Source organism: Fringilla coelebs (genome assembly GCF_963513975.1).
Source record: "Fringilla coelebs genome assembly, chromosome: 13".
Classification (NCBI taxonomy): Eukaryota; Metazoa; Chordata; class Aves; order Passeriformes; family Fringillidae; genus Fringilla; species Fringilla coelebs.
The window spans coordinates 12,784,667-12,806,541 of record NC_140039.1 but is presented as its reverse complement, the minus strand read 5'-3'; the positions used below and the strand labels follow the sequence as shown (position 1 = coordinate 12,806,541).

The 21,875-nt window shown below is 43.3% G+C and overlaps 1 protein-coding gene across 3 annotated transcripts in view; it reads right to left on the bottom strand.

Annotated features, from left to right (window-relative positions):
• SLC6A6 (solute carrier family 6 member 6) overlaps nt 1–10,342 on the bottom strand; it is an 88,946-nt gene extending 78,604 nt beyond the window's left edge. The window contains exon 1 of one of the 3 annotated variants that reach the window (XM_084214657.1): nt 10,242–10,342. The gene's annotated coding sequence lies outside the window, so the exon portion shown is untranslated. The remainder of the gene's footprint in view (nt 1–10,241) is intronic. The other 2 variants (XM_084214662.1, XM_084214659.1) reach the window with 2 other exon arrangements.
• Between the last annotated feature and the right edge of the window lie 11,533 nt (nt 10,343–21,875).

The following is a 21,875-nucleotide window of genomic DNA, read 5'->3' as shown; positions in this document are numbered from 1 at the left end:
ACAAAAAGCCACGTTCATTAGCAGGCAGGCATCTTAGAACCAGTCGTGGAAAAAAAGAGAGTGGATTTGCCATTAAATCGGATATTCTTGGAGGTTTTCCTCAACACAACTCCCTCTTTAAAGCTAACAGAAGCAATTGAGAAAACTGCTTAGTAATTCCCGAGTTCCAGTCCCAGCTCTGACATGAACTCTGAGGCCAATATAATCCTCTTGTTCCCTACAATAAGGCCTCAATCCTCCCCTGCTGTAAATCAGCCTAACGCCATTCACACAAGTTAGTGTTACCCCATTGGAAGATTTGGTTCAGAAATTAGGACACCACGGGACAAGGCCATGCAGAAATACCCAGGAAAATCTGTTCCCCAGAGAAGTTTACACTCCAAACCAAGAATATGTGTGTTTGTGAGCTGTCCTCATGACATTCTGGGCCCACGGAGTGGTTGCCTCCTGACAGGACATGTTCCTGTGAGATGCATCTTCAGTTGCTGCTGCCAGTGAAGGGAGGGAGCTTTGCAGCGCCCACTGCACAGCCATAGATTCACTCTGCAAAGGAGCTTCCAGAGACTTGCTTTGTGCAGGAGCCAGTTCAAAGGGCCCAGGTCAGGAGCTGGGAATGACCCAAAATTAAACAAGGTTCCTAGTTCACATCCATTGCCATTTTTTAGTTACATTTGCCCTCTTCTTGGTAAACAGCAAATATTTTCTTGGAATCAGTCTAATTTCTTATGCCAGTGGCAAAATAAACCCCAGCTCATCATGGATGTGTCCTTTCCAAAGAATTACCACAAAAATGTCTGAAACCCTATAAAGGCTGTTAATGACTATAAATCTCCATAGGGCTTTTCCCCCCCTTCCTCTTCCTTCTTTTCTCCTTGCTCTGATGAGCTGGTGAGTTGGGAATGGCTTTAAATACCACAATAGTCATGGCAGGACATCAAGAAAGAAAAAGGAACAGGGTTTTGAAATATTTTGTGTAAGGCTCCAAGCACTGGAGTTGGTGCTGGGCTGACTGGCGTGTACCACACAGCAGTCAGATGATCTCTGCAGCTTTGGGAAATAGGAGAAACTCTGGAGAAGGGTGGGGGGGAAATGGTCTCTCCCACATTGGTCTTTATTGTCTTATGGATTTTATCACAGTATTGTTCTTTATTTCCTGCTATTTATAGGCTCTCATGTTTTGTGCTGCTTTCATGTTTGTGTTATCTGCCTTCCCACGACATGCTTCACCCCAGCCCTTGCCTACAGCTGGGTCCATAAAGGCACATGGTTTGGAATGGCACATCAGGGCTCATCTTCTTTCCCTGGGCAATGAAAGCGAACTGCCCTTTTCTGAAGCACTGAGCAACCTAAGATGGTGATTTAAATGATGGTGGTTGTTCTGGAAACTCTCAAGACAGGGACTGAAGAGTTTGTCACTGGGCTTTTGGTTATCAAGCAATGACATTCTTTGAAAGTCCCAGACAGCGATGCTGGGGCTGTTTGCTCTGAAGCCCATGTTTTACAATGAATTTAAACCATCAGCCCATCAGTATATGACTTGGTGATAACCACTCCAAAATCTTCACCTGACTTCTTTTATAACTCTTTGTGCAAGGTAATGCCCAGAGAACGTGCTACAGGGGCTATCTATGTCTGGAGAAATTCTCTGTGATTTACGGATGTAACTCCACTGACCTGAGCTAGCAAAAGTGAAGTTAGTTCTGGTTTGAAACAAACATGAGTTTTCCAAAAGTCACACCCCTAAGAAACTTGCTGCCTAAAAGATGGCTCGAAAAGGTCATAGGGCTAGAAATAAAATTGGGAGAGGTGCAAAATAGTGTTGAAATCACTCAAGTCAATGATTGAATCCTATCAAGATCCTTGTACCTTACCCCAAAGTAGTTTCTAGGTAGCCAAAACACCAACTCCCAGCACAAAGCAGAAACCAGGCTGCTGGTTAGGCAGGCTGGTGCTGAGGGATTTTCCCCCACCAACAATCCCTTTTTGGCACTTAGGGAGTTACAACAAGGCTCTTGCATGATTCCACAACTTGCATCACTCCTCATGTACCAAGCAGCCTGCCTTGGAAGAGTCCACACACCTCAGTGCCAGTAGCAATAGGAAAACCCTTTCACCTAAACAGAGAGGAACAGCAAGCCCTGCTCTGGGACCCTTTCACAACACTTACCCAGCAGCAACACCTGCTATGGGCTGCTGGAGAATTTTAAAGAAAATTAAATACTTGCATAAAGATAAAGACAGCCTTGGGCAGATTTGCTGATGAGACTTTGGGGCAAATTACTCCCACTCTTTTACCTGTGAACATGTGCAAAAAGGCCACAGAACATCGTTCTTTGGTGCTGTGGAACAGCATAAAGGCACCTGTTTGCCAAGGGGAGTCAGGGAGTCATTCTGTTTTGTTTCTCAAATTGTGTCTACTTTGGGAACATCCCTTGAAAAAAGAAGCATAATTCTGCTGTATGCAGCGTGAAATATAGGTTTCATTCAGACAGTTAGACAGAGGTTTCTGTAGTTGTCCTCACTCCCTGTAGCAGCCAGACTGAAAGAAGAGAATGGACAGAAAGTGGAAGCATCTATAATGCACCAGACTAAGCAAAGATAAAGTGTGGTGCAAGGAGAATTAAGTGGTGACAAAGAGCATACTCATAATGGTGAATTCCAGGATTCTTTTTAGGTGCTGCTAAGAAGAAAGTTTATGTCAAGCCAGGAACATTACTAAAGCACATTTCTTGTCTCCCAAGCACCAGTGAGTCCCAAAAGCTGCCATTAAAAATTTTTAGTATCCATTACAGGGAAATCATTGGTTGCAAACAATGTGGAGAAAGCTATGTGAAAATTCTTTTTCAGGGTGGGATGAAAAAAATGTCAATAGGAACTCTACAACACTGGAAAACAAAGACTGAACCAATTCTCATTCTATCTGAGAACCAATTAAAAGCATGAAACCAAAGATTTCCAGCAGAGACTGCTGCAAAAGCTTAAAAGATAGTGGCTCTGGAGCAACTGCTGTAAAACATAGCCCCAACCCTCCCTAAAAGTGCCAAGTGCCTTAATGTCCATGGGAATCAGCGTGGATGGGGGTGTCACCTCTCCCAAGCCCAGCAGTTACATTCTCCTTTTGTCTCAGCTGGTGAAAATCCGAGTGTTCTCAGCTGGGTGTCTGGTGCAAGCCAACTCCTGTTTATCTCCTGAGCCACACTTTCCAGGGTGTCATCAGGTGCCCTCTTGGCCACCATCTAAGAAGCACTGACAGGTTGTGGTAGTTTTCCAGTCCGACTCTGAAATGGTTATTCACACTTTTATCGTGGCAAGATTAGATAATTGTAATTCTTTATTGGCTGTCTTCCCAAAGGGGGCTCTGCACAAACTCCAGATGGTGTGAAATATGGCTGGCAGGATTTGAGTTAAGAAGGGACAGTATCATCCATTCTGTTAAAACCTCTACCTTGGCAACTGGTTAGACAGCAAACTGATTTCAAACCTGTCCTTTTCCCCTCTGGGCCCAGCTGAGGCCAGGTCTCTATCAGCAATATTGTGATTCGTTATGGCCCAGAGTACATTGCCCAGGCACACACTACCTGGTAAATAATTCTCTGAGGAGTCATTTCAAGAAGGTGAGGGAAGTATAAACCTGATTTCCATCTGTTCGTTCAACTCCATAGCCTGTGCAAAAGCTGGGCGGGATTCTGCAATTACACCCTTTGCAAACATCACACAGTGTCAAGGATCAGTGAGCTGCTCTTAGTGAACTGCCCTAACCAAAACTGCAGCCTAATGACCCCTGTTCCTGGCCACCTGCCTCCAGGCATGAGACACCAGACCATAGCCCTCCTCTGGCATAGCTGGGGAGAAATGACAATGCCAACTTATCCCACAGAGGAAGCTATCTAAATGCAGCACATCCCTAAAGCACTTCTAATTTTCAGGTGGCCAATCCCTTCCAACCCATTGTGAGGTGCCAAGGGGATACCCCGACAGCAGCCAGCTCCCTGCTCCTGCTCTAGCATTGCAGGGCCTCATCAGAAAACACAGACTGCTGGTACGTGTTCCTATGTGCCATCTTTCACTTTGTATAAACAGTGGTTACACAAACAATTGATAGGATAATAACTGGCTTAATACAGACCAGCACAAATAAAACCTTCCGGTGTTTTGGGCTTTTGTCTTTTTAGAACTTTCCCTTTCTGGAAGAGCGTGATACGAAAGGTGTATTCCTTCCCATTTGATTTGTTTTTATACTGAACCCAAGAGTTAAAACCTTCCCTGATTTATCTCATAGTGCCTAAACTCCAACAGGCCTTTCAGGCAAGTGAAACATCCTGGGCAGGCTGCAATTAAAATCTAGTAAAGAATGATAATTTGGCTTCTTTTTATTAACTGCTATTTACACAGCAGAATGTGATTTGCTGCATAAGGGGGAGACGGGCTGGGGAAGGCTTTGCTGTGCACTGGAATGGCATGGCAAACACGGCGTGCTCTCAGCTGTTTACCTTCCCTGTCACTTCTGCAGGGAACCTGTGACCTGCCACTCATGGACATGGATATAAAAGCTCACGCTGTTTTGGTTGGTTGTTTTTTCTGTTAGTGCAAGACAGCTGACACAGACTGTTTGCTTTGGGAAAACAACCAAACCCTTTTGTTTTGCATGAAGGGGGTGACAAAACCTGTATATAAAGAATTGCCCTGACTCTGCAAACAGCTACTGCACAAGGAAGAATGACTGGTGGGCAGCTCCAGGGCATGCTGACTGTCATTTTACACCTACAGTGCCACTGTCATTTTAGACATTTAGAAGCCTTGGGAAGTTGAAGACACAAAAATATTTCCCCATATGTATAAAACAAAAATTTAAGAAAAATTCCAGCAATGTGAGAGAACAGACAAAATCAGGATGGTTTACTTGAAATATGAGAATTTGGAGTTGAGATAAAACAGTCTCTGCACCTTGTGCTATACTGTTCTGCACTTTCAATGGGACTGAGAAGTATACAGCAACTTTTTGTACTGCTTTTGCAAACTATATCCTGCTGGACCAGATGTTTGGCCATTTTAACACATGAGATATAGTGAAAAGGGCTTTGGGATGACTGCAGCCTGTACCACCCTGAGAGCAACTTCAAGGGCAGGAGCTACCACAAAGTAAACCCAGCACTTTGATAAAGCCCTGTCTCAGTGCTGCCTTCAGCATGCAGCAGCCTATGAGAGATGCTGACAGACACCTCTCTGTTGCCCATTCATTCCCTTTCCAGGTTTCTCCAAACCAGACTGTGAAGATGCCAGTCAAAGTCCCACCAGTACTGAGGTACAGCCTTAGCTTAAACTTAGAATGAAATTTTTACATCTTTTAATTTTCTAACAGTTCATTTTAAAGACAAACTATCAGTCTTTTTTCAGCTGGAGCGCTTCACCAGTGGGTGGGCTCTAGGTATCTGAACAGAGGCATCTAGAGCTATTTGAAAAGTGTGTTACCCCTCTAAGGCAGGTAAGAGTGAGGGCCTACAGGAGATTCACATCCTCTTTTGGGAACAGACAGAGCTCATGTGGGACACACAGAGGCACTGCAGTATATCACATATCCTATACAGTGCCAGGCATATACATAAAACTGTGTAAACTGATAACTGGCTGACTGCTTAAAAAGGCCTGTTTTTTGCAATAAAGCCACTCTCCTTTGCACTACCTAGGGACACTGTGTTGTTTGCTTCATACAGGTAGGCAACTCAACTGCCTCCTATGTGAGTCAGCTCAATGTTTACAAAGGATCTGCTCCCAGCTTCTTTGTCTGCTGAGAACTGAGCCATGAATGCATTCTGTGCATTTGAGAAAACTGTCTGAAAGGATGCTGGGAAAGGAAATGCCTGCTTACTTTACATAAAATATAACAGCTTAGTTGTATTCCCTGCAAAATCACTAGAAAGGTCTCCATGACACCAGCCACCACAGCCTTGAGCAGCAGAGAAACCCAAGCCATGATCTGCTCAAGCCTTCATGCACACAAACATCAATCCATTCAGCACATGCTCATGATGCTGATAACCATCTGATGGGCCACGTGACAGACTAGAAAATTAGACAGCAAACCTCACCCCAGTGTGTGACACAGAGCCCACCAGCCCCAACACGTGCCATTTCAAGCCTAGTTCCTTATCAGATGAAAGGAAGGCTCTCCTGATCACATAAACAGCATAATAAGTGCTGGAGCCCTCAGCTGTGAACATGAATGCTCAATATGCCAGGTGGCTTAAGCTGCAAGCGTGTAATCTCCTGTTGTTGTGCAGCTTTCAGGCATCCTTCCACGTTCTTAATTCTCCTGATAAATTTAGAGAGATTTGTTTCCAAAGAACACATTTGCCAGCAATTCATAACATATCACACATCATGAACTCTATCTACCACACTGCGGCCCAGAGTGAAAGAGCTCAAATATTCCTATAGGTCCACTCTTGAACAGCTGGGGAGAAGCACATTAAAAAGAGGCCTGTTGTATTCTCTAGAGACCACCACCGTGACCAGAAGTGTGAATGACTACCCAAACCTCATGTTATTTGCAAAACTGAAGAACAAGTAGAAAAATAAATAGATCACAGGCATTCATACAGAGGCTTTAATTAGAGAGAAGGATGTGGCTCTCTGCATAGGAAAGCTGTGCCTTCATGTGGTGCAAATCAACACAGCTCTGTTACAGAATTACATCAGTCTGTGCCAATGGGGATTCAGTCCAGGTATGCACATGAGGATGTCTGTCTTTACCATGGAAACAAAACACCTAGGTGAGGGATCACAGGAGCAGCTTAACAGCAACTGAATTAATACTTGACAGAGCAGGAAAGAAAAATGGAAACAATTGTTCTAATTGAAACTATGGGGGGTGTGTGAGTAGGGCAGAATGCACAGCAATTACCTGATTTGGAGCTGAGCCACAACACCAGCACTGCTGCTCCTGCTCTATGGGACTGCAAAAGAGCCTAAGTAAACAGGATTCTGCTTTTCCATCTTTGGTTTGCACAGAAACAGGGAACTGTGTAAAAAGACATGATGTCTGCCCAAATCTGAGGACTGAAGCAAGGCCATGAGCTGAGGAGCTGAATTGCTGCCCACACATGCACCGAACAGCAAAGAGATATGGTGCTTCCTGAGAGAGATATTTCCTGCCTGGAGAGTGGATAGGCACAGCTTTGACCAGCTGGGCGAAGGAAACGCCAGGTTACAACAAATGAAATCAAGGCTCAAGAAGATTTAACATGAACATTCTGGATTTCCTCAGATTGGAGATACTACCAGCTCACAGTTCCCTCTCCTTGCAGTCCACTTGCCACATACCACTCCTACTCCTTCCTCCCAGCCATCACCAGCAGGCTGCAGGCACTGCTCCTCACTCACCACCACATCTCTCCATATCACCTGCAGAGAGGCAAACATGGCCAGAAAGCTGTCGAGAGGCTGGTCCCCAGAAATCCCCCATGGCAGTGGATTCCCAGGCACAGGGTGCATGAGAGGCACAAAGACAATGGTTAATAACAAAATGAGGCTCCACTGGTAGCATGGAGAGGGTACAACCTGGCCAAGAGTTATTTTGTAGCATCACTTGAGAAGCGGCTATAGTGTCTACAAGAAGGACCAGACGAAGTCCTGCAGGAGCAAAGTTCCTTTTCTGAGGAAAAGCCAATAAGCAGTGGCTTACCCAGTGATGCCATTCATGGTCCAACAAGCATGCCTTAGCCACATAACAGAGGAACATCTTGAAGCATCTGCTCCATCATCAGTCACTGCTTTGTGGCTGTGCCAGTGACTGCAGCCACAGGGGTCCAGTGCCACAGGCCCTGCACACACCCAACACACAGGTCTGAACCTGTGACCTGCAGCTTCTGCAGACCATCACAAATCCCCTGAGACATACAGCTCCCCACAGCCTTGCAGGTTGTTTTTAGTTAGACAAATTCAAATGGCTGCCACAAAAGCTTAATCTCTTTCCAGCCACACTCACGCTGAGTGTCAATAGGAAAAAGTCCCATGAATACGCTTGATAATTACAGAGCCATGGCTGTAGCAAAGAACAAAGTATAATGCAGGCTTGAATACTCAGGAAATTGACTGCTGATATGTTTCCATTCATTGTTTTGTTCTGTGTTCTCAGTGTTATATTAAAATCTCCTACTAAGAATGAGCTTTCTTGTTTAATGGAACTTGTCAGTTAGAGGAAATCTGCTTGAGCTGTTTGATCTATTCTTTAAAATAATATTAATTGCAAATTTAGCACATGACCCTATCTTTCTTAGTTCAAAAACTAAAGCTGATCTTTTCCATAATGTATTTGTTTCCCAGAAAAATCATGGGCCATCACTTTCCCACTTGAATGCATTCACTATCTCTTTGCCTCACTATTCAGTGCTGGCTATTCATTAGACATGTTGATCAATTGTACCAATCACCTGACATTGTTTTCCTGACTCTATTAGTGAAAAGTGATAGTAGTGAATAGCAAACAGTAAACAGGGTGCAAATCTCTGGTCACAAGAAAAGCCATGAAACCTTGCAGTTTGTGAGCATCTTTACAAAATCAACAACGTATCCCTGACAGCCATATCCACATTCAACTGTGACCTCACATCTATAGGAAATTACAGAGCTTCTGCTTGCCTCTTCATTAATGGAACTGGCTTGTCTATTTTAATTCCACATGGGTCATAATTAAGTACTAAATTTGCACGTTTGCTATTCGTCCTGATTCTAAGCATGTGCAGTCACAATAACAAATCTGAATTTCAGGCAGAGAAGCTGATGCACAGTAGAATCTGAATTTCCCAAGTCCCATAGTTCAATGGTATTTAAATCTGAAGGTTTCACTTGGCTCCTTGCAGACATAAAAGAATAATTTAGAAGAATCAGATGCAGCGGCCAGTTCAGACTACGTAAATTTGTAGGATTATTTCAGTTTGCTGGTTCTGAACTTTCAATAAAAATCTGCAAAAAAGGGTTGCATGGGGTTGTTCATAGAAACAATATTTCTTTTGTGTCTTCTTGCACCCAGTTATATCAGAATGACAGAAGAAAGGGGAAATGGCTGCTTTAAGGGCTCATATAATTAGATATAATGCATTCTATCACCATCAGTACTCGATGCTTTACTTTAGGCAATCTCAAAAGACTTTTGGAAGTGCTCAGAAACCACTGTCCATGTCACCATGACCCCAAGTGCTGTCACTCGTAGGAATCTGACTTTACAAACAGAGAAGTGGTGCCGTGAGCCCGCTCCCTGAGAGGCAGCAGCATCAGTTCTGCAGCTGACTCCCTTTCCCCTCCATCATAACACCTTGGGCAGGCACTGCGCATCCCCGCCCTTGTTTGGTTAGCCCTGCTCTCATGCATTTGCCTCACCTGGCCTTGCTGAGAAGGCTGTCCTGGTGCGGTGCACCTCCAGCAGTGCGAACTGGGGGCAGTGAGGCACCCCCAGAGAGGCGCCTCACCGAGGGACGTGCCCAGCCACGGCTCCCTGCCCACGCACCTTTCAGGGCACCTACAGTCCTCCTCCGCTCCATCTTCCCTGCGCCTGCTAATTCAGGCAGCTCAAGGTGCAGGGAATTCCTCTCGAATAAATCCATCCTCCCCCGCCCTGATCTTTTATTAAAACAAGGGCAGAATTGTTCAAACCAGCCCAAGGGAAGAAATTCGAAATAGGAGGTGACCTCCTTCCAACCCTGAGGTGTGGTCCCCCTGGGAGCTCCCTGGGTTATTCCCGCACCTTTGTCTCATTCCCTCCTGGAGCAAGGCCCTCCCCCGGGCTCGTGTTTTGCACGGCCCATGAAGAGCCCTCTGTTCCCGCATGAGTCACCCGCAGGCCGGGCAGTGCCGTCAGCCCCTGGGGCTGCCCTTGGCCCGCAGGGTTCGCGACAGGGGCCGGGCCGGGACCCAGCACGGCCCAGCACGGCCCAGCACGGCCGCACAGAGCTGTCTGCTGCGGGGGATGCCGCAGGAGCAGCTGCAGAAGCCCCGATTTCCCTGCCTGGCAGCAGGCAAACCCGCTCCTAGAACCGCGGCGCTGAAGCCCTGCCGGCTGTCGCTACCTGTGCCAGCCCCGCCGGGACACGGCACACGCTGCAAACCCCTTGTCCTTCGACGGCGCTGGCACTGCATCTGAGCCGGGATAAAGAGGGCGCGGCCGCTTCTCAAGTCTGCTTTGAGGCTACAATAAGAACTCTTTATGGGTTTAAAATTACCATTCTGCAATACTGGCAAACCATTACCTCTTCCAGGAAAGCTGCTTTGTAGTACTGCAGGAAAGTTATCCCTCTGGTGTTGTAAGCTGCACCAGCAGCATTGCAGTCCTGTATTCCTGACCAGGGGCTACTTCAGCAAGGGATTGAATGGCTTCATGACCTTGATGGATGCACAGAGTCAGTTCAAGAGCACTCAGCTGTGCAAATGAAATGCTGGCACCTCACTGATAAGAGGGCAGAGTGCCCATGCCAGGGCAGAGGGGGGGAAGGGACATGTAAGGATGCAGCAGATAATGGTGGCTTGAGGTGATGGCTCCAGCTCTGAGCTTGCCATTTTGGGGAGATAGGCACCCCACCAACATCAAGACAGTCCCTTTCCCTCTGTGGAAGGAGCAGTGGCCTGGTTTGCCAAGGCTTCACTATAAACAAAATGTCTAATGAAGTATTTTTCTAACAATTTTTTTCTTCTAGTGCTGCTGGAGGTCTGAGCCATCCCAGAGCAGTTTGCTCACCTATGGACTTCAGCTACACCAGCACAGACCCTCCATGTCTCCCTGGGGAGGGGTGGCAGGTGAGCTCCCCCAGTCTGACATTGCTTTGAAACATCAATAAGGCAACTGCTCACAGAGAGGAAAAAATTAAACTTCTCAGTTTCAGTGCAAGGAGAGTTCTGCTTTTGCTCTCAGCTCACTACTTTGGTGCTGTTTGAGGGTTAGACTACAACTCAGACCTTCAATTCTGCTTTAGATTTAGCTGAACCTCCATGAAATGTCATGTACACTTACGATATTTCAGTACAAGAGATGGGAAACGCCTAATGCCTGATGTTGCTTTCTAAGGCATTTTTCGTCCATGAGACTTCTATACCCTGAACCCAAATCCTTCCCTCAGTTTGTCTTCCAACCCTGGCTACACACTCTGTAGCCAAATAACATCCCCCTTTTCTTTTTCCTTCTGCAGACACAGCAGCTGTTCTGTTTTGCTGCTGAATGAAGCAATGTTTTACCAGCTACGGTTTCCTGATTTGCAGATTTTGGTGGCAGCGCTGTCACAGAGTTCCCACCACCAGCCCCTGCCAGTGTCCCCCCTGCCAAATAACACTCAGGCCTTTCAGCTGGGCCAGAGCAGTTGTTCCTGGGAGCAATGCTGATCAGGCACTGATCTAGTTGAAGCAAAAAGCAAAGCAGACCAAAACACATACACAAAATAGAAAAAAACAAAATCCTTTCTGTTTTACTAGGCTTTTTGTTCACAGTCTTAACTGCCAGCAGTTCCTGATGTGGCTTGCTGCAGAGTCACATGAAGAGTTGTTTAGCTACAACTGGGAGGGGGCTGAGCTGGAGTAAAACAGTGTGGAAAAAAGCTGAGATGTGAACATCTCAAGACAGAATTACTACTAAAGCTTCCTTGTCCTTAAACCATGGCCAAGGTTTCTTATCTTGGACCCCAACCAGGAGATCACCATAATTTTCCAGTAAACAGCCAATTTATTTCACAATTTATACATCATCACGCATCCCCCATGTAGCAGAGAATCAGCTCTACAGACTCCTTTCAGGCCTTAAAAGGATCCCTAGGCTTCGGTTTTCATTTTTAAGTGAATACAAGCATTCAACTGAGCTCTAAGCTATTAAAGCAAGACGTCACTTCACTGATAAACGAAATAATTTCACAATAATTCACTTAATTGTCCGATTCACCTATGCCTTTATACCAATGTTTTGGGATTCCAAATAGCACAAATAATAACAAAAATAACAGCAGCACATTCCATCTTACTGAACGAAACAGTGATATATCAAAACACAGCTCGTGATACATTATCACTGGCTGTGCAGGAGTGTGGGTGGGAAGCAGGAGGCTGCAAGAAGAGACAGATAAAGCAGCTCCTACACGCGACTTTTCCCTCTGTACTATTTTCCTTTTGCTGAAGAAGCGCAGCAAATACATTAACACATGCATGAAAAATGAGCTGAGGTAATTCCATCTATGAGCATGTGATCGGTCCTGCTGCCACAAATGTTTTCCCTCTAGGTCCATATCTGAACCTCACACAGACTGACTCACTCTGCGGCCGCACACGTCACTACTACCCAGCAGCGTCAGGCTGTCATTTGTTTCCTTTTGGAACGGGATGTTCTATAATAGCTCCAACTCCCACTCCACAGTTTATGAAATTGCAGCTCTTTCACATATTCCTTTGTTCCTGAGCAGCCAGGAGTTTTCAGTTTGTTTCTAAGGTGCTAAAAGAGGATCAGAGTGGCCTGAGCTCAGGGATGCCTCACCCGAAGCTCTAACAGGATGTGTCTTTTAATAGAATGAAGGTATGATGGTTCTCAGTGCACTGTAGAGTTTGTTCTTCTGGAAGACAAAAGAAGCACAGTGCAGAACTGTTGCTTCTGGGGTTTCTCCCACAGCCAGGGAGAGACTGTCATGGACCTGGAAGCTGAAGCTCTGGACATGCTGATGGAGCCATGAAAGCAGAACCAGCTCTGCTTCAGTGTCTTGCTATGATGCTCAAATATGCAACACTTGTATTTCAGCACTGATTAGTCTGACCCTCTGCTCTACAAATGGTAATCTACATCAGTGTCTTATTCTGGAACAGGTGAGTGTTTCTGAAGTGAATCCCTGGCTGACTGTGCTTCACTTAATACCACACAGTTTCGATCTCAGCCTACAGGACTAAACTCATACTAGCCTCAGGATAAAACCCCAAAGTGTCAATAGGATAGACATGGAGTTGTCAGCACCAACTGGTTTGTTCTGCTGGCTTGGTGCTCCTGTCATGTCAGACTACCACTGCTTGCTACCTGTCTTTCAGAACCCAAAGTCCTGGTGCTGTTGTAGCTCAGCACACAATTGCAAAAGGAGGAATGTGATGTGATTCTAGAAGTGCAGCAGAAGGGAGGAAGCTGCAGTCGCCCAAGGTTCCCTGCCCATTTAAAGACCATGTTCATCAGGATACACCTGCTGAGTTTCCTGCTGTGAACATCTGACATGCAGCTGATACAAAAGGACAGAACTGAGGGAGCAGAGAGCCAAAGAATGAAAGGATGCAAAAGATGTTGGCATTTTCCTTCATGCTTTTGGGATGCTGCTATGATTCAATGCAGGCTAAAATGGTTTTGTCCTGGGTGCACAGCAAGATGGATGCATTGTTATATGGAATCCAGAGTCCCCTGCTCCAAGTGCTGCTCCCCTATTTAACAAAGAGCTTTAACCAAATGGGGAGCTGACATTATTTCCTAAGGGCACAGACATTCCTAACAAGGAGGTCAATGACAACTTCAAGCATAGCAAAAAGAGTATTCCTATCATTCTTCAGAAAATCATTATCACTTATTACCTGTCACTGGAAATACAATAGGAATCTTAAAGATGACTTGGATACGATTTGGAAAAGCAAAACTTATGATCTGCAAACTGCACATAACATTTCTCTGAGACACAAAAAGTTCCTGAGGCTCCTGCCTGCAAGAGGGTGCCATTAGCATCCCTGTAGATATTTATTCTGACCTCCTGGACCTTTGTCCGAAGCTCATTCATTGGGTTTAAATAAATAAGCATTAACAAACCCAAGGCCCCACATCTTCCACTGTCCTGCATTGAGCCAAGATCTTAAGCAAAGAGGCTTAAGTCACATTTATATTTCCTTTGACCTAGAGACAGAGCACAGCTCAGTATATCCCAATTGTGGAGCAAAAAGACCTTTATGGCTGTACAACCTTGCGTTCAGCTGCCTGAGAAATCTTTAGAAACTGCTGTAAAGGCAGATCACCACAGGCTGGCATTCCCTGTTTGCTGCAGACACTTTCACATGCAGCACTGGCTGGGCAGAGCAGCCAGAGCCCCAGCCCTGACTTACATGTACGACAGCCTCAGGAATCCTCCTGGTGCTGCCTTGCCAGCCTTGGGTAGTGCTGCACTGCAGGAATACAGTGCCCAGGCTCTCAGAGCCAGCCCTTGAGCTTTGGTAGCTGCCAGGACAAAAGACAATCTCTAAATGTAAGTCAATATAATCTCACAGACATCACCTATAACTTTACCTGGGCTTACCTGGGTCGCTGTGGAGGGTAGGGCACTGTTTCCCCTGACATTCACAACGAACGCGTGCACCAGAGAATACGAGGCTCCTCGTACACAGCGTATTGTTCTGGATTTCCTATTTCTTCAGGGTTGTCTTGGCAACGAAGAGGGTTTGCCGCTAGAGGTGTGTGAAACACTGGGTAACAAAAAACAGCACAACTCCCACTTGTTTCATTCCATCACCCTTTTAAACCTGACTCTTTTTCAACCTGGAACGCTCTCAGTGTGCTGTGTGTCAGGAGGGGCAGCACAAATCAACGCAGACTCCTCTGCCTCCCCCTTTCCCTCGACACAGTGATTTTGAAAATAACAAAAAAAATGACATATTTCATTGGAAAATGATGTCTATCCAAATACCCTTACATGCTTTGTTCCTGTTCTCTCTTCAATTATCTTCTTAGGGAGTAGTTCCCTGGCAGGCAATGGAACTGATAGTTCCAGAATGGATTAATGGATTTAAGCAAAATCAGGATGGGATTTTTCATTTGTTTGCTTGTTTTAATTAACGACATTTTTAGTGACATCAGTGAAGTCAGTGGGGTGACTGTAGACTGATTTCAATATGACCAGGTCTGCCAAATTGCCCTGAACAAAAGGAGCCTTTCCTTTGTACAGAGAAGAGATGCTGGACAGAGAATGCTACACCTGGTCAGCAAACTAATGGAAGTGCTCCACTTGCCCTTCTGACTCAGCTCCTTCCATGGACAATAGACCTTTATTTACTGTGGATGAGGTCCTGGAAGTATTCTGAAAAGTTTTTAAAGCATCTGTGGATGCACACAGATGCATCAACATCACCTTGCTCATTCATGTAATTTGCCTTTATTTTTACTTACTGAAGGCATTAAAAAATTAACCCAAACAGCTGTTCAGATGCTTCTATTTTTTTATGCAGCAAATGGAAAAAAAAAGTCTGAACAGCTGTGTCAGTGGAACACATCCAGGTGGCATCCCTAAGGCAAAGTTTCTACAAAACCTGTAAGATAATGTTTTTATTATCTTAGTTACTATATTTGTTTTTTATTACTTCACTCTTGTAGATTCTTAAAGAGGTATTAGCTACTTATTTCTTCACCCTCCTCCCTCAGTGTTTGAGCTGTGCTGTAGCTCAACACAGATGCTGCAGTGATTCAGCTATCAAAGGGGAAAATCACCCTTTCAGCAGAATCCTTCTGAATCTATTCTGGGGTCTTAAACGGGATATAAGTCTGGGTAAGGAGCATTTTTACATATCTGGGTTTTCTACAGGGAGACTCTCAAGATGTGGCACCAAAACTTGCCTTAGGGACACTCAAGAGCAGAGGGAATTTGTTTTCCAGGTTGTATAACCCAGTCAGCTGAGACACGGAGTTGTGCTGCAGTCCCTTGACAAGGTAGCTGGGTCATCCTCAAGGAGAGACTAAGACTCACAATTACACAAGAGTCTGAAAGAGCAGCTGTTTGGGACTCCAACAGGTGTAGCATTGGTGGTTTGGAAATGGCTGCTCAAATTCTCAGCTGGGTGATGCTGAAATCTGCATCAGGTTCACTGACAAAAACTCATGAAGAAATTGTTACTGAAGTTCGGAATTCCTCAGCCAGCATCCCACAAGTATCCCATTCTGCATGGAGTAAATTTTAGCTTTCTAAACTCTGGTACCCTTTCCATGCATTTACTACCATGTCTCAACCATGAGAAGCTTCCAGACACCAGCTCCAAGCTCCGCATTCCCTGGTACCACGCTCCCTCTGTGCCCTAGGCCATCACACCAGAGCCCAAACCCTACACCCTGACCAGTCATCCAGGGCCCATCTGTTTGGTGTCTTCCATATAAACCCTCCCAAGAGTGGGATTCTGTTGCTATAAGGCAGCTTGCTGATTGATGGATGTGTTATCCATAACCTGATGGTTGGTATTTTTTGCCCTGACATCAGTCCTTGGATTCAACTCTGCAGAACAAAGTGTAAGCACTGAAGTGTCTGAAAATTGCCAGCCACATCACAGGTGTTACAGCAAATGATATTCATAATAATGAATAAAAATAGCAATGACAGCTGTAGTGATTAGGCAATTTGTTGCTGTTATTATTCTTTCTCTTATTCCCACAATATTTGACAAATATGGGCTCTCCTCTCCAGAGAGTTCTTGAGACTGAAGAAATATTTTCAGGAGACACAGAGGGCAAAGAAAAGAGCTACTTTTCAGCTTATAGCATAATGATAGTAGATAGCTAAATGCCTGAAATCTGTTTCTACACCACTAAGACTTTTATTTTTTAATTTTTTTTAAATTAGCTTGAGAAACAAATTATGTCAAAATATCTGTACGGTCCTGAGAAGGACTGTCTTCCAGAGGAAAGCTCAGCAGAATCATCCCTGAGTCTAAAGGAAAATTTCATTTTCCTCTCAATCATTCCCTTTTGGTACATTCTCTTCATATTTAGTAGGTGGATGCAATTCCCTCTATATGTACTAAGCTTGTGTTATTACAGTTTGAGCACAATATATGTTTATTTGGAGTCTAACAAGATCATCAATCAGGAAATACCACTGCACTTCATATTATGTATTTATTTATGGTGTTAGGATGAAATTTACCTGGGTCCAGAGAACAAAATTAGGCTGTTACAACCCTTGGTTTCATATAAGTTATTTTCCTCTCAATGCCTATGCCCTGTGGACACAAATTTATTTCTCCAATACTGGATGAAAAATCTCCCATTCTTTCACTGCCTCCAGGTAATGATGTCTATACCTTTCCTTCTGCTTCCAATTTTGTGTCCATTACTTGAATGCTTGAAAACATGAAATACAATGCCATAAGTCACAGAGCAAGAAAATCTGCAGTGTGTATGGAATATTTATCTTCCTTTTTCAATCCTTTTGTAATTAAAGAAATTCTACTCAATCATTTGATATCTTCAGTGACATTACATACTTCTGATCTTAACCTTCCAGTTAAATTTTAGGGGCTTTCTAATGGTTAGCCATTAGAAAGAAGGAGCATTTTGCAGACAGGTTATGGGATGCAGATTTGGAAAATCTCAGTTCTTCTCTGAAGTATGTCACACACTGAGCAATGAAAGATGACTTTAAATGGAACATGTACTAATAAATGTAAATATGAAAGTGGAAAATTATATCACAGAATATGAGAGCTCAATGTAGTTAATCATAACAGTAATTATCTTAAATAATACTAAAAATAAAAATTAAAAACGTTGAGAGACCTTTGTTAAATGTCCAAATGTGTTCTGATTGCTGTATTTGACAACTCTGCAAGAACCTAAGTCTCAGAGACTTGGAATCTCCATGAGATTAGATAGTATTTGCACGCAAAATGCAGGAGAGATGGTAAAGGAACAAATGGCAAGTTTATCTCAAACAGAAGTGTTATAAAACCATTAAGCACATAAAAGTTTATTCAGTTAATTGGCTAAGGCCCAGCAAAGATTTCACAACACTATCAGCAGGGTGTTGAAATACTAAAAAAGAACCCAAAAAACAAAACAACAAAAAAATCCAACAAACCAACAACCCAGCAACCAAAAGCATGATTTCAGAGAAGCACTGCCATTTAAATACTCTCTTCAGTATTTCTTAGATAAGAAACTGTTTATCAGCATGTGTGTATGTTCTTCCTGGAATCAAGGTCCATGCAATTTATTTCACATACAGCAATATTCTCTCAGCGCTTTGCAATTTTTCCATGCTCAAGTACCAGGAAAACTGGAAGTCAGAGACATATATCATTACAAAGAAGTATAACACATTTATATTTACTTAGTGATTTGTGCTAAGATAGACATGCAATCACAGTGTAATGAGTTAACCAACAGGAGCTTCTGGCACTTCTTGTGCACAGAGGGAAAAAAAATCTTCTAGGAACATGGATGGATTGGAATGTGTAAAAGCAGGGACAAAAGGAAAGGTAGCTCATTCAGCTACTGATACAATAGAAAATTTGAATGTTGTGAAATAAAAGAAATAAAGTTGAGGTGTAACCTATGTAAAGCAAATGAAAGATGTGCTCTGGACATCCAGTAAAACTCCAGTGTACTTGTACTGATCTTGTAGCAACCTTTGAAACAGAATGTTTCTGAGTTTCTGCTTTTTTTAGGAATAGTCTGGCCATCTAGGAAGTATTTCACTCTACCTTCCAGCACACACAGAAGTTTGAAAACAATGCAAATGTAAATACTTCCTGATGCCAAACACTTCACTTGCCAAGCAGAAATGATGCATTTTGTACCAGGGTTAAATTATGACCAAGATTAATTTTTTGGATTGTCTCTGGCTATTCTTTAACAAAAGCACCTCCTGATGAAACACAACTTGTAACTCACGGGTTTTGTGTATTCAGGGGAACTTTTCCCAACAGCTGATTTACAGTGTTCATACAGAACAAGCTGTACTGTTACTTGCCTTTAGTCCAGGTGCCAGATATTCCAGAAGTAACATTGTGGGAGAGGGTATCAGGTTTTTGAGGATGAACCTACTCAGTGATAAAGATCTTATGGAAAACCAGAACAAAACCAATCAATGAATATACCCTAAATTCTCTTAAAAAAAGGGAAATATCTCAGCATTATGATATGAGCAACTATTATCCAGTAAGAATTGAGGCCAGGCCTCAAGTAGTATTTCACAGCGTGAGTTATACGACAACTGCACCAATGTACTGGTCACACAATGTCTCTAACCAGGTCTTCTCTCTTGCTTTGTAAAAGAAGGCAACCTCCATAAAAAAGAAACCACTTTATATATCTACATTTGTATATGCAGATTCATCAATGTTCAAAAACATCTACTATAAATTCAGAGATGAATTCTGGAATCAAACCAGGCATCATCAAAATACAAACCTAAGAAAAAGTAGAAGGGAATAAAAGAAAAGAAGGGAGAACTCACAAGTGGTAGAGAAATAGTGAGAAAATTTTGGGAATGTGTTAGATCATTATCTGATAGAACTTTCTTTGCATGCAAGTTTAGTTACTTTTGGGAATAGCATGTGACCAAAATTTGCTTATGGCTGTCATATCAGAAGAATCATTTGAGTTTTGTGGATTCCTACCATGTCAAAACCTTTTGATTAGAAGTAAATTTCCCTGACTAATGTGGCAGCCTCTCCTTCCAGCAACCAAACAATATTTGTCTGAGTCAAATGCAGTTTACAAGGCTTAAGTCATTAAGCATGACTGAGCTGACCAATCACATCACTCGAACACCGACTCATCACCCCTAAGTGATCTCAAAAAAATAACCACATCAAGTAAACCAAAACCTCAGAATCTGGAACGGTGGAGGGACTGAAGAACTTCAGTTTTTACACAAGAAATTTGTGAAAAGAAAGAACACTACACTTGACAAGGAAATTCTTTTGCTGAAAGTTGCATGCTCAGTTATATGATTACATTGCTGGTGTTCCCTATTCTTCTTTTTCCTTCCATGTTTTTCTCTAGGAAATATTTCCAGAACTTGCTGGTTCATTTACCTGTTTCAGAGCTGTGGCATTCAGTAGTTCCAGGAGCAAAGCCACATTATTATAAGTACTTCACTACAACATTTCTAAGGAAATTAGACTGACTATCATAATCTCCTGCTGACTCTTACCTGACAATTTTAAATTCTCTAGTGCAGCAGTAGACTCTGAGGACAAAACACTAATTTTTAAAATTTAATTAATAGCAAAAGAAGAAATTCAGGATAAAAAAATTCAAAGCTTGGAAAGGTGAGTCAGAAAACAGCAAGAAGAGAAAGGATGAAAACCAACACCACGCTGATGACTCTGGAATATTCCACGTCAAAGTACATCATGGTACATCACAAAGTACACATTTTGTTTTGCTACAACAAGATGATAAACAGTACACTTGGACTTCAGAGGCTTTTTAAAAAAAGTGTTTTTAACCTTTCTTATTCAACCTTGTGCTTGAATAACAACCCATTCCTGAATTTACAGTCATGAATATTCTCCACACTCACACGTAAAGTTACATTGGCTTCCCGCAGATTATGTTTTGGAGTGCAGACGTCAGCCCTGAACATTATCTTCTGGCCTTCAGGCTTGTCACATAACATTTAGTATTTAGATAATGGCTGCTATCTAGAAATGAGCCATCTTGACGTGACCAAGGTATTTCACCACTCTGCAGAAGCTCATGCCATGAATCAGCAGCAACATGAGAGATGCTCTGTCACTCTCTGGTACTCAGTGCTGCTTTACAGAATGACACAATGTCAAAGATAAAAGCCAGCCTCTGGACAAATCACAGACTAATGAATACAGACCATTAAAGCCCAAAGTAATTTTCCCTGTACTCCCCTAGAGAACTATAACCAACACTATAGAAAAGTCTCAATGAAATCTTGCTGAGTTCTGTGTGGAGCCCTGTTGAAAGCCAAGAGTGATGTAAGGTTTGCTTGGAGTTTGAACTGAACCCTCTGCATTGTTCTGAGAGCTTACCATTAAAAGTAGAATAAATGTTAGCAATAAAAAGGTCAAGAAAATGAACAACTGACAGCATCTAAAGATCTGCAAGGGACCTCATAAATATATAGCAAACATCCTCCCTGATGGATTCCCCAGAAGAGAAGAATTCTACATCACCCACAAAGCACATTTTTTACAATCTGTTTATTTCTGTCTGGATACAAAGGACTGAAGCAAAATGCTTAACATATGACTTGTAAAATTCAAAGTTTAAAGCTTAGGAAAACAACCAAGATTAGAGCCGTTCAACAAAATCATATCTCTCTTCACAAAGTGTCTTTTTATTCTTACAATTTGTCAATAAACCAACAAATGAGACTCTCAGCTATCAGTACTGTTAGGTGCCATGTCTTTAGGTACACAAAAAATAAATTAAACGGCATGGGCTTGAATTATACCAACACCACAGGCAACTGCTGTGGGTTTTCCGACCCGACGCGTTGGTGAGGGCTTAGGGTATTTGCTGTCATTTCATTCTCTGGTGCTCTAAACTTTGAAGAATCCAATTAGTTCTGGCAATTTTTGTTGGGTTAGGTCCCTTCTACATGGGCCATGTGTGACCAAGAGCAACTTTTCATGAATAACTTAGCAGAAACTTGAGCATTCTCTCCCAAAAAGCCCCTGGGAAGCAGGGATTGTTGGCACATCCCTGCCTTCAAGCAAGTAGGGAGCAGAGGTGCATCTTGGGGCTATTCAGCTCCAGGCAAAAATGGTCTCTTCTAAGACTTTGAAAGCAAAATTACAGAGGATACAAGTGGTAAGCACAAAAGGTGAAGACAGAGAAACATGTACCAAAGAACATGCACAGACAGAATGGGAACATTGTCCTGTTAGAACAGCATTTACACATTGAGGATACAGGTGTACAAGATTCTGTTTCTGCTCCTGGTATTCAGCCCTGGGTGAAACAGCTGATAGTAGTCCATCCTTTTTCCAGCTGGTCAGATAACAGCTGAGGAACCTCTGTAAGCACCACATAGCTCTGGCAACAAGGACTTGCAAGTCAAGTTGACGCCTGACACAAATGCTTGAAGTGGCCTTTAGCTGCTGAAAATTTTACTGCTCTCTCCTCTACCCTTTGTCATCTCTTAGATCACAGC